This window comes from Lagenorhynchus albirostris, chromosome 9, assembly GCF_949774975.1.
Source record: "Lagenorhynchus albirostris chromosome 9, mLagAlb1.1, whole genome shotgun sequence".
Taxonomy (NCBI): Eukaryota; Metazoa; Chordata; class Mammalia; order Artiodactyla; family Delphinidae; genus Lagenorhynchus; species Lagenorhynchus albirostris.
The window spans coordinates 69,049,309-69,061,643 of record NC_083103.1 but is presented as its reverse complement, the minus strand read 5'-3'; the positions used below and the strand labels follow the sequence as shown (position 1 = coordinate 69,061,643).

General features: G+C 54.4%; 1 long non-coding RNA gene across 1 annotated transcript in view; it reads left to right on the top strand.

Moving 5' to 3' along the window:
- LOC132525342 (uncharacterized) overlaps nt 1-10,346 on the top strand; it is a 69,528-nt gene extending 59,182 nt beyond the window's left edge. The window contains exon 3 of the long non-coding RNA XR_009542221.1: nt 10,268-10,346. This is a non-coding gene — a long non-coding RNA (uncharacterized LOC132525342). The remainder of the gene's footprint in view (nt 1-10,267) is intronic.
- Nucleotides 10,347-12,335: the final 1,989 nt, after the last annotated feature.

Sequence of the window (12,335 nt, the reverse complement as noted above, 5' to 3'; positions counted from 1 at the left end):
CTTGTCCTTATATCCCCTTCTGATTCTGACCCTGTTTTCATAGCGACGATGAGGATGACGTTGCTGATGGATGACGATACTTACATAGTAAATACTACGGGCCAGGCATTCTTCTCATATACCAATTCCTTAAGGGATTATTCTCCCCGTTTTTCAGATGAGAAATGTGAGGCACGGAAAGATTAGGGAACTTGCCCGAGGTCACAGGGCTGATAAACGGCAGGACTGGGATTGCAGTGCAGACACTCAGCCCCCGGGTCCTGCCTTGAGAAGCGTTGGTGACTCGTGGTCTCCGTTCTCTAGCCTGCTCCCTCCCTCCCTGCGACCCCCTCAGATCCGGGCCCCCTCCCCACCTCGCCACCCCACCAAAACTCTCCCCTCAGGTCACCGATTACCTATACGTGACCAAGCCTGATGAGCGGCTCCTTCTTCCTGGAACACTTTCTGCACTTGCCTTCCAAGACACCTTACGCTTCCAGTTTTCTTCCTTTCATACCTTTTTAGTCTCTTACTCGTTGCTCTTCAACTCTGCAAGTCCTAAACCTCAAAGCGCACTGGCCCTTCTCTGACTGCGCTCGCTCCCCAGCCTGGCGGCTTGCAGTGCTGACAGCTGCCATGCTCCTGTCTCCAGCCCAGCTCTCTCCCCAAGCACAGCCTCATGCATCCAGCTGCCTGCTCAGTGTCTCCACTGGGGACAGCCAATCGCGTCTCAGACTTGACGCATCCCATTGTCCCCACACCCCTACGTGGCGCCGCCATTCCTGCACTTCCTTGGGCCATAGAGCCTTTCATCATTTTATGTTTTCACACTCCAGTTCCAATCTGCTGGTGAATCTTGTTGGCTGTCCCCTCAAAGTACCCGACCACTTTTCCCCACATGTGCCCCTCCCTGGGACCAAGCCACCACGTACCTCCTGAATAATTCACTCACGTCCTCACCGAGCTCCTGGCCTCAGCCCTTGCCCCCTGCAGTCAGTCGTCCAGCAGTGCTTTTCCTTAGCACACGCAGAGCCCTCCGGTGGCCCCCGTCTCGCACGGGTCACTTCCTCACCTCCTTTGAGCCTCTGGTCCGGTGTCACTTTCTCATGAAGCCTTCCTTGATTGATTTCTCTAATTTTGCAGCCTCTGTTCCCCCAACCTTTATTTTCTCTAAAACACGTAGCATCATCTGACACATATTCTGTTCATTTGTTGGTTGTCTGTCTCCCACATTCCCTGTAAACTACCCAGCATGTCTCCTGACATACAGTTGATGCTCAAAAAATATTTAAATGCTAGGTAGTTTTATCCCTGTTTTACAGACAGAGTAATTGAAGGTCTAAGGGCCACAGACCCCAGAAGAGCCAGGATGGGGATTAACACCCAGACGTGAGCTTAATTGCTCTGTCTGCTCTTTTTCTTGTGAAAAAGGACAATAATAGGTAAGATAAAGAGTTACCATGAGGAGGAAAGGATTACTGCACAGGAAAGCACTTTGCAGGAATGTTACTTATCCGATTTATTGAGAACCCTAGCTCTTTATGTCTGTGTTATTCAGCAACCCACCCCAAAGTTCTTTTGTGTTCTCGGGTTTTTATTTAGGAGTAGCTGACACTGCCACCGAATTACATAGTTTCTTCTTCCTTCACCCTCGGTGAGAGAAGTATGTACACGTGTTTGTGCCTGTCAGCTTCCGTCTGTGGCTCTGACCCTCCCCACAGGCCGGCCGGTCGGGAGCTCCCCGACCTCTGAGGCCGGTCGGCAGCGGGGCGCTGGAGCCAGCGTGCGTGGCTGTCACTGCTCACGTCTGTGTTCCCGGGAAGGCGCTTGTGTTATCAGCTGGTGCCTAGCGGGTGTCGGGAGCCCCATCCCGCTCAGTTCTCCTGGCAGCCTGCCCAACCCCTGTCCCGGTCTCTGCAGCAGACAGAAGTGAGGTGATCACGGCCCATTACGGCTAAACCCCAGGGACATACAGTGAAGTGAGCACACTCCATGAGCCACAGAGCTGCTGTTCTCGGCGCGCAATTTTGGTTTCCCTGAACTCAGGGCAGCTTCCCTGGGCTCACGGCGTAGAGCATGGAGTGGTGCAGCCCTCCTGACGCTTCATGTTTATAATGACGCAGCCAAGAGCAGAGCTGGTGGAGATCTGCCCCACATACACCCTTCTTACGTGTTGTTTATTCATTTGTGTTCCTGATTTTGCAGTAGGAGAAAAACGCAGCCATTTTCTCAGTGAGCATCTTACACCGCCTTTTCTGGAGACAGGAGAGCTGCAGGGCTTTGAAAAGGTGGACAGCGTGGAGGATGGGCGGGCAGTCTCTGGCCTCCATCCCTGGGAGCGGCCCTCCAGGCGGGCCGCCACCTGGGCTGGGTGTCTGTCCTTGCATTGACTGTGTGGGGAGGAGCGGGTGCAGCCGACAGTCTGCGGCCACTTAATGGCGGCCCTGCAACAGCCTGGGACATCCTGGGGGCCTTCCTACTGAGCAGCCTGGCCCACCATGAGAGCTCAAGCAACCTGCAGTGCGTCTTTAAGCCCAGGACAGCTTCTGGGAGTCGGAGCAAGTAAAGAACAGGCTTTATCCGCTGCCAAGTGAGACAAGCACCTGGAGGGCCTGTGCTTCTGCTCACATACCCTCCCTCCTCGTGTCCTCAGCCTCCAGAGTTGACGGGCAGGAACCCGCCGTGGACTCTTGACCCTGTGTCCCGTGACCCCATGGGATGGCCCGGCTACCTGGAGGCAGCTGGGTTGGATGGGAGGCAGACAGAGCTGGGTCTGAATCCCAGATGCACTCTGACTTACTACCTGGGCCCTTCCCTTCTCTGAGCCTCAGTTCCCTTGTCTGAAAAATGGGATAAAAGTCGCAGTGCGGTTTGCGTGTTTGTAGAGGGCTTTAGTGCGGTAGCCTGACAGGTAGTGCGCAGTGCGGTTTGCTTGTTTGTAGAGGGCTTTAGTGCGGTAGCCTGACAGGTAGTGCGCAGTGCGGTTTGCGTGTTTGTAGAGGGCTTTAGTGTGGTAGCCTGACAGGTAGTGCGCAGTGCGGTTTGCGTGTTTGTAGAGGGCTTTAGTGTGGTAGCCTGACAGGTAGTGAGCCTTCGGGATGTGATAGCTACTGTTCCTAATTGTGGGCCGACCTGGAGGCACTGTTACTGTGGGGTCATGCAGAGAGGATGGGTGCACTTTGGAATTAGGTCTGAGTTCAGATCCTCAGTCCATTCATTCACTCAATATTTAATGAGTGATTGTTATGGATTTTATACTAGGGTTGAGACTGTGCTGGTTTCCTAATGGTCTTTGATCTTGGGCAAGTCACCATACTTTTCTTTTTTTATTTTTTCATAAATTTATTTATTTTATTTATTTATTTTTGGCTGTGTTGGGTCTTTGTTGCTGCGTGCGGGCTTTCTCTAGTTGCGGCGAGTGGGGGCTACTCTTTGTTGCAGTGCGCGGGCTTCTCATTGCGGTACCTTCTTTTGTTGTGGCGCACGGGCTCTAGGCATGTGGGCTTCAGTAGTTGTGGCATGCGGGCTCAGTAGTTGTGGCTCATGGGCTCTGGAGCACAGGCTCAGTAGTTGTGGTGCACGAGCTTCATTGCTCCGTGGCGTGTGGAGTCTTTCCAGAGCAGGGATCAAACCTGTGTCGCCTGCATTGGCAGGCGGATTCTTAACCACTACACCACCAGGGAGGTCCCCATACTTTTCTGAATCTCACCTTCTTCACGTAAAATGGGAGTGAGCATACCAATCTTGTGTTGAGAATGAAATGAGCATTTCTAAGTGGTAGCTAGCTGGTTTATTATCTTCTGCTGTAACCTTTTCTCCTCTCCTGTAGAATTTTCTGCTGTAACTCTGTGCTTAGTACATGAGATGACTGCTTGTCCTCCAGCTTTGGTGTTCGATTCAGAGATGCTTGCTGAGCACCTGTTATGTGAGAGGCGTCCTGCCAGCCCAGGGCAATATTATTCCTAACAAGACACATTTGCTCGCAGAGGAGTGCTTAGTCCAGTAGGGACATCAGGGGCCCAGCCAGTTAGGTGGCGGCCACCGGTCAGTGCTGCAATAAAGGCATAAACTGAGTGCCGAGACGGCACTGAGGAGGGAGTGCTGAAGGCCAGGCACAGGGGTGACCAAGGACGAGCGTCTATACCAGGAGGATGCTGGTGCATGGGGGAGGGCACGCGGCAGAGCTCCTGCACGGACACGGGCATGGGATGTGAGCGTGTGGGGTGGGCACTCAGGCGTGTTGGTAGCCGTGGGTCATGTGAGGTATGATGAGGCTGGAGAGATCTACTAGGGCGGGGCTGTGGGGGCCCCGGCGTCCTCACCGCTGTGAGTTGAGGCTGTGATGTGGGAAGCTTATCAGGGGGCTGGACCTGGTGCTTATTGCATGGGGCAGGCACAGCACTGCCCAGTTGAAGTGTCATGTGAGCCACTCGTGGAATTTGAAGCTTTTGAGTCGCCCACATTAAGACAGTGAAGAAAAACCAGGGGAAATTAATTTAATAATACGTTTTATCGAACACAGAATATCCAAAATGGTATCATTTCTCGTAATTAGTATGGAAGATTTTAATGAGACAGTTTATATTCTTTCTTTTGGTACGGAGTCTTCAAACTCCGGTGTGTATTTCACACTACAGCTCAGTTTGGCCCACAGCCACGTTTCCAGCGCTAGTAGCCGCATGTGACGAGTGGCTGCCATACTGGGCAGTGCAGCATCAGCCTGTCTGGGATCCGGGAGCTGGGGGTGGTCGCTGTGATTCTGAACCTTCCCTCAATTGCCCAAGCCAACCTTCTTCTCCCATCAAGCCTCTGGGAAAACCTGCCCAGCAGCAGACTGGTAACCGGTGGTTTTCAGCAGGGAAGAGAGAGAAACTGGGGGGTTCCATCACCCAGGGGTTATATGGTTCAAAACCAAAAAAAGGGCAGCATTCCCTGGTACCTCCCTCCGTACGTGCATCTGCACTGGAAAAACCTCCCTGGAAAGGGAGTTACTCTGTACCATTTACTGAGCATCTGGTTTGGCCTGTTAATCAATACCTCAGATAATACTTCAGTCTTTCTCTCCCGATGACTCTACAAAGCAGGTTTCCTTATCCCATTTTACAGAGGAGGAAAGTCAGGACATGAGAGATTAAGTACATTGCCCGGGGTTGTATAACTAGACATGGCAGAGCTGAGGCTCAAACCTGGTTTCAAACCCACGTTCTTACCTCTGCTCCTGGCTGTTTCCCTAATAGGTTCTAAGGCTGTCATGTACATTATGATTTCTAAGTAGGAAGAAATATACATAAGGATTTTAATAAGCGTGTGTGTGCACAGTATATGTATATATATGTATATAGAAAAAGGACTGGAAGGCTGAGCCAAAAAATCATAAAATGATTCTGTCGGAAAGGATGTGTTTCCCCTTCCTCTCTGCCCCCCCGCCCCCCTGCCCACGCACCCTGGGGACCGGTTGGAACATTCCAGTGCTGACCAGTTGCCATGGGCTTGTTGGTGGGGGAGGGGCACCGGTGGAACTCAAGTGTTTGTGAAGTTTCCGATCCCTTGGTTAGGGGAGCCAGAGGCAGGGGGTGGCCAGGTGGCAGTCGCGGTCGGGTTGTGAAGCTGGAACTCGGCTAGTGGCTTCTCTGTCCTGCCTGGGCTGCTTGCTGGGAAAGAGCCAGACTGCCCCTTACAAGCTTCATCTCTGATTTCCTCTCCGCAAGGGGCTGGTGAGCAAGGACGTGGCCCCAGAGTGGGTAAAGGGCCGGGAAGGTACGTGGGGAAGGCACTGGAGGATGCTGACTCTTCAGGCTCCGGGGTCAGGCTGATGTGCGTTTGACTTTTGACTCTGACACCCCTAGTTCTGTGACAGCGGCAAGGCTTTGGACTCCTCATTTGCAAAACTGGAGTAATCATTTTAGCCGGGGCTCCTTCACTGGAAGGTACAGAGACCCACTGGAGCCAGCTCAAGTTCAAAGAGATGTCTATCCTAAGAGTCAGAAACAGGTCAGCATAACTCAACTCAGGAGCCTGTATAGAGCTGGGCCTTGCCGGGGCTGTGCTGGAAAGGTAAGAGCAGAGTCCCCAGTGTCCAGCTCTCAGAGCGCTCCCCTCGCCTCCCGTCTCCTCTCCCCAGCTTGGCTTCCTCTGTTGTCTTCCGCACGTGGCATCGGATGGCTTCCCCGGTACCCCCATCTGCAGGATTTTCCAGCTTGTGTGCCTTCATGTTTCTTGGTTTAGATGTCTGAGATAGAGGCTGATTGGCCCACTCCACTGAAGTTCCTCTGGTCAGTTCTCCAAGCCGCCGGATCCAATGGCCGCTGCCTTACCTTCACTTTGTCTCGGCGGCGTTTGGAAGCCGTGCTCTCTTCTTCACTCTTGGTCCCTGGGTCCACACTTCTGTTCTCTCTTCACTTGCGTCTTCTCCACAGGCTGCTTTGCTTGCCCTTCCCCTCCTGTTCTCTGACTGTCACATGCTCAGGGCTCGGGCCTGGCCCTCATCTCCATCTACCTTGTCCTTGGTGAGCTCACCTCATCCGTGGCTGATGACTTCCAAATATAGATCTTCAGCTCAGACCGAGCTCTTGACTCATGTCCTCAACCGCCTCCTTGATATTGCCATGGTGATGTCTAATAGGCATCCTCACACATGGATAGATGTGAACAGAGCACTTAATGTCCTTTCTCAAATCCATCGCCCCTTCCTGCCATTCTCCCTTCACCTCATAAGGCTGGATCACCATGCAGCCAGGTGCCCAAGCTCCAGACCTTAGGTCCACCCGTTATTCTCTTTCCCTCACGCGCCATGTCTCATCTGCCATTAGGTACCCCCCAAATAAAAGCCCACTCCATCCTCCTGTCCATCACCACGGGCCCTCCCTGCCCTGCTCTAAGGGCCTCCCTTTTCATTCCCCTGTACCCCAGTCTCCACAGACCGGCCAGAGGAGCTATTTGAAACTTGCACCTCCCCGTGTGAAGCCCTTCAGTGCCTCCGTGCTGCTTTCGGAGTGAAACCCGACTCCTCACGGTGGCCCGCCAGCCTAAGGATGGCCTGGCCTCTGCGCCCTCTGCACTTCCCCTCCTGTCACCCTTCTGGTTCCTTCCGCTCCCTCTGCCTGCGGCTCTTCCCCAGCCTGTGTCCTGCTGGGCCCTTTTCCCTCGCCTCAGCTGTCATCTCAGAGGTGTTTTCCCTCCCTCCTCACCACTCTCTCTTCAGCCCCAGGGAAAGTGCGGGGCTGCGGTTTGAGGCCCACAGCTCAGGTGAGTGAGATCAGGGAGGCCACCCACTGGAGCCTGACCAAGACCCCAGACTTCAGGCTGGCGTGTTTGTCCTTTAAATCCTGACCAGACCGGCACTGTCCCCAGTGACGAGGCCTTTTTTTAAGCCTTGGAGAACTTCTGAATGCATCTCACAGGTGTCAAGAGCTGGTCGTCACGGGGGCTGCTGCCCATGTATGTCCACCACACCTCTGTGGGAGGATGCAGCCAGCAGCCGAAGGAGCGGGGCTGGGGCCCTTGTTAACTCTGGGCCTCTGGGGCTACCTGCCTGCGGCCAGTCCTCTGCGGGGGCGAGGGGGGGTGCCCTGTGAGGGTCCTGTGGGAGAATCCTGTGAAGGGTCCTGTGGAAGAGTCCAGCGAGGGGTCCTGTGAGGGGCCCTGTGGGGGGCTGGGCGACGGGCCACAGCGGGGTCCTCCTCTTTTCACAGGCCATTAGGTCCACAGGGAAATGGCTACAAATCAGGGTGCTGCCAATGGCCTCTTTTTAGACAATCTCGTGCAGCTGTGTCAGGGAGAGAACAGACCATGGCTCATAGCTTTGGACGAGGGATGCCATCCACTGCTCTGTTAGATACTCTTTACAGACCAGCTGACTGTGCGCAAGGCGTTTTTCCTCTTGCCGCTTGGTGTCCTCATCTCCGAGCGGGGGTAACGAGCCTGCCCGTCTCCCCGCAGGCTGTCTGTTGGGTGGGCTTCGGGAGCGTCAGCTCACGTGGATCCGGTGCCTTCTCCGTGCCCGGTGCCGTGTTACCGGGATTCTTGTCTCCTCCTCACCACGGCCCTGCGGGCGGGGCACTGCTATTACGCCACCCCAGGGGGCGGCTGAGGCCGGTGAGCTCCGTGAGCTCTGGCCAGGGCCCCGGAGCGGGCAAGCGGTGGGGAGGGAGGAAGCGGCTGCGTCCGGCTAGCAGGCCCGTCCTGCCAGGTGTGGGCGGGCCAAGCACCATGAGGAGTGTTTCCTTTTCAAATCCTCGGTCACTCCTTCCGAGAGAGAAATTGTCCTCATTGTTCACATGATGACATTGAGGCCTCCTGAAGCCCAAAGCCGTTCAGCCCGGAAGTTGTATGTCCTTAGTTTGAACCCAGGCCTGCCTGCAAGTTCTCTGAAAGATTTGAAAAGGAGAATTTGTAAAGCCGGTGGTTCCTACACCTGTCAGGTCTTAAGGAAGTTAAGAGTGGCTGTTTTCAAAAGCCTGATGGAAGGCGTAAATTTGCCTAAATGGGGCTCTCCAGAACTTTAGTATTTGCTTTTGGCTGGCATCATGTCATTCCAGGGCAATAATTTCAGCCCTCTTGCACCAGGAGAAACTCCACCTGATTATGGAGAACAGGAAAAAATTTCCGGGGTCCAATCGGGGATGAGAGGAGTGGTGAGATTAGGATCCCTCTACCGATAGGGAGATTCACACAAGACTTTTCCCGCCTCGGAACCCACATTCCACGTCCTGCCTGCCACTTGACACGTTCACTTAGGTGTAAATGTCATCTTCCTCATCAGGGTGGTGACAGGCCACCCACTGTCCTGGGGCAAAACTGGGTACTCAGTATCATGATACAAAAGTCTCTCTGTTAGAGGAATATTGGTGTACACTGCTCATCTGCCTCAGAGAGTGCCTCTCTACCAGTCCCCCAGGATGTTTTATGAAGGACATTTGTCTTTTTCATTTCCCTGCCCAGTAGCCAACCCCCCCCCCCACCACTCCTTCACTGTGTTTAGAAACACTCCCCCTGCTTATAGAGGTTGGAAGGCTAGGCTGCGGGTATATTGGGTCTCAGCTTGGCTGGTCACATGCACCTGGTGACACAGAGGAGCCAGGGCCCTGGAGAATTCGTCCTGAAGGCAGTGACAGCAGCTCCGTCTGGTTTCCAGGGGCAGTAGTGGTGGCCTCAGTGCCCCCTGCTCCAGCGGCAGTGTCCAGGTGATGATACGGCCTGAGGCCTCCTCCAGGCTCGTGGTGTGAGTGGGGCTCAGGTGACGGCTGCACAGCTCCTTGCCCTGCTTATTTGCTGAGCCAGGTCCTCTTTTCTGGGGATCCTACGAGGTGCCAAAGGCCTCTGTGTAAACTCCATCTCAACTTGAATTAGCCGAAGTCTGTTTCTGTTGCGTAAAGCTCAGAATCAGGCTCGTATGGAGCTGTTGCTCTATAGTTACCCACGGCCTTCGGTTCATCCCCCAGGCCCCTGACAGCACCGCTTCACCGCCTGAGCACCTCCACGGGGCACAGAATTTACGAGATCCTAGGTTGAGTGGGTGGCTGGACCGAAGGCTCAGCTGGTCTCTCTTTATCGTCTGTCTGACCCAGCTCTCGACTCTGCTTGCAACCTAGGGTGCACCCCTAGACCGTGGGCTCTGTGAGCACAGCCCCGCGTGTTCCACCTCTTCCTCCCCGCCCTGAGCAGAGCCTGGCACATAGGAGGTGCTCAGGAAGGTTTGGGTGGATGGGTAAAGGATCAAATGGAGATCAGAAAAGTCGGTGCCTCCGGGCTCTCTTCGGCCCCAGAGAGGCTGCCGCAGCCTGCGATCAGGCCCTGGGCTCGGGCAGGAAGGGAGCCACGGTCCTGGGATCTGCAGGCTGCCGGCGGCTCAGCGCTGGAGGTTAGCTGGGGAGATGGTTTTAGAACAGCGAAGTAAATAGGTGGAGCCTTGGAAGGGAGAAGGGTGCCCCCCTTTCCGCTGAGTGGAGGCGGCATAGTTAGTGCTTCCCAGTCCCTTCGTGTCATGAAAGCAGTCTTGTTCATCTGGTGCCCAGCGCCTGGCCAGCTGCCCCTGGAGCTGAGAGGCCCTGTCTCAGTGTGCCGGTCACCTGTGCACAGCACACCTGCAGAAGCGCTGACGGTGATAGAGCCCCAGGAGCATCCTGCTTAGCTCCACCACCCACCACTCAGAGGGGCTACAAGACCTCTTCTGTCCTTAATCCTTGGGCTGCTAAGTTGCAGATACTCTTCCTGGTTTAGCGTTTGCCTTTGCCTTTGCGATTCCTTTTCCTTTCACTCCGTTCATTCTTGATCATGGTTCTCTCTACAGGAGATTCTGCACCTTGACCAGAGGAGCGTGACCCTTCCTTCAAATCCCTCTCCGGACGCACCCTCCTAGCATCCCCTAGGAAAGATGCGGCAGCTCAAGGGGAAGCCCAAGAAGGAGACGTCCAAGGATAAGAAGGAGCGAAAGCAGGCCATGCAGGAGGCCCGGCAGCAGATCACTACGGTGGTGCTGCCCACGCTGGCTGTGGTCGTGCTGCTGATCGTGGTGTTCGTGTACGTGGCCACGCGCCCCGCCATCACCGAGTGAGGGACCTCCCCCCCAGAGCGGAGGCACGGGAGGGGAGAGCAGAAGAAGAATGGCTTTCATCCGCAGAGATTTTCGTGATGCTGAGCTCTGAGCCAGAGGACCTCGTCTTCTCTGGTCTGTGACTTGATTAAAGTTTCTCCACTTTTCTTGGGAGGGAATAGGGAACGCTTTATCAGTGAATGTGCCACACACCTTATGGTCCACTTCATGTGCCTTTCAGACTTCAAAGCCGTGTGTGTGTGTGTGTGTGTGTGTGTGTGTGTGCGCGCACGCGCGCGCGTGTGGTTCTCGCCTACAATCGATATGTAGCTCCACCTGGTGAGAGGAGGAATCTCTGGGTCATGGATCAGTTGGAATCAGTGCTCACCCCATCCCCTTTGCTTTGAACATGACTCTTTGCTACATGTGTTCATGATTTCCAAAGGGACTGTATTTCTTCTCTGTGCTTCATGTGATTTGAAATATGTCGACTCAAAAGTGAAATATTTATTTTTTGAATAAAGGAGATAATAGCCTTAAACTGGATGTTTATCTTGTTTTGCCAGGAGGTGGCCTTGCTCTCCCGGGAGCACAGGAAGGTGCTGTCCGTGCGGGTCCCCTGGCTGGGAAGTATGTCCCTCTCACCTAAAGTCCTCTGGGCTTTCTCCATCTCCCCCTTCACTCCCTGCTGTGAATCACTTACGGTAACATTGTGTTTTTTGACTGGCTCATTTTAAGTTTGAGAGACTCTTGAGAGAGCCAGAAAGGATGCATGAATTGGTCCGTTTCAGCAAAAATAAGCGTTCTAATTGGAATGAGACCACAACTGCTTTTAGCGAACAGCAGCAGCACAGACGTGGTCCTGGAGGTAAAGGTCAGGCTTGGTTCAGTTCCTGCAGGGGTACAAATTGTCAACAGTCCAGCTGAGTTTGGGATGCAAATTGGCTGTGCTGGAAGGGTTGCTTCATTGTATTTTAGGGCATGGTTAGCCGTCCTGGTGGCTGGTGGAGTGGGCCCCTTTTGGAAGTCAGATGCATGGTAACTGCTCTGAGGGTGTCTGCTCCTCTGTCATTGCTGATTAGGGGGAGATCTGTGGGGAGACAAGTGCTTGTCTAATCTCGGTGGCTGCATGACTCGCTCACTGATTGCACAGGCGTGTTCTGGGGGCATGGAGCGTCTTGGAGTGAGTCTCTAAGAAGACGAAGCAGCTGCTGGAAGGAAGGGCTCCAGCTGAAGCTCGGATGCTGGGCTGGGCAGGGCCGACGGAGCTCTGCGGGCCTCCGAGGGAGACCCTGTGCTGCCCCACGTTCACTCCATTGCCTGTGGCCCTGGAAAGAGATTCGCTGAAACATTTATCAAATGCAGAGGCTGCTAGCGTCAAGTTCCTCTTAGGTTTCCGTTTTCCTCCCCCTTTTGGTTCTCTGAGGAGCCTTAGTGCTTGCTGGTCTGAGAAAGACTGGAGCCTGCTGCCCCCAGGATGGCTCATTGGGGTGAAGGAGGGGGCGGGGCTTCTGCACCATCCCCGCCCTCACGATGGCCACTTAGCCACGAAATGCAGAGCTCCGCCCCCTCCCTCCCCAAGGACAGCCTGTGTGAGGACAGCCTGTCCGCTCCAGAAGGAAGAGCCCAGGCTGTGCTGGGTCCTGGCCTCATCTGTGTTCAGTTTCCAGCCTACCCCTCAGAGCTGTGGATTTCCCAAACCCCCGGAGCTCAGTTTCCCCATCTGTAATAGGCAGTCCAGGCACTTTCAGGGAAGTGGGCCTCTCGGGGAAACAAGGCTTTTAGAGCCAGCCTGACTTTTTATGCAGGTTTTGCTGCCAGAACC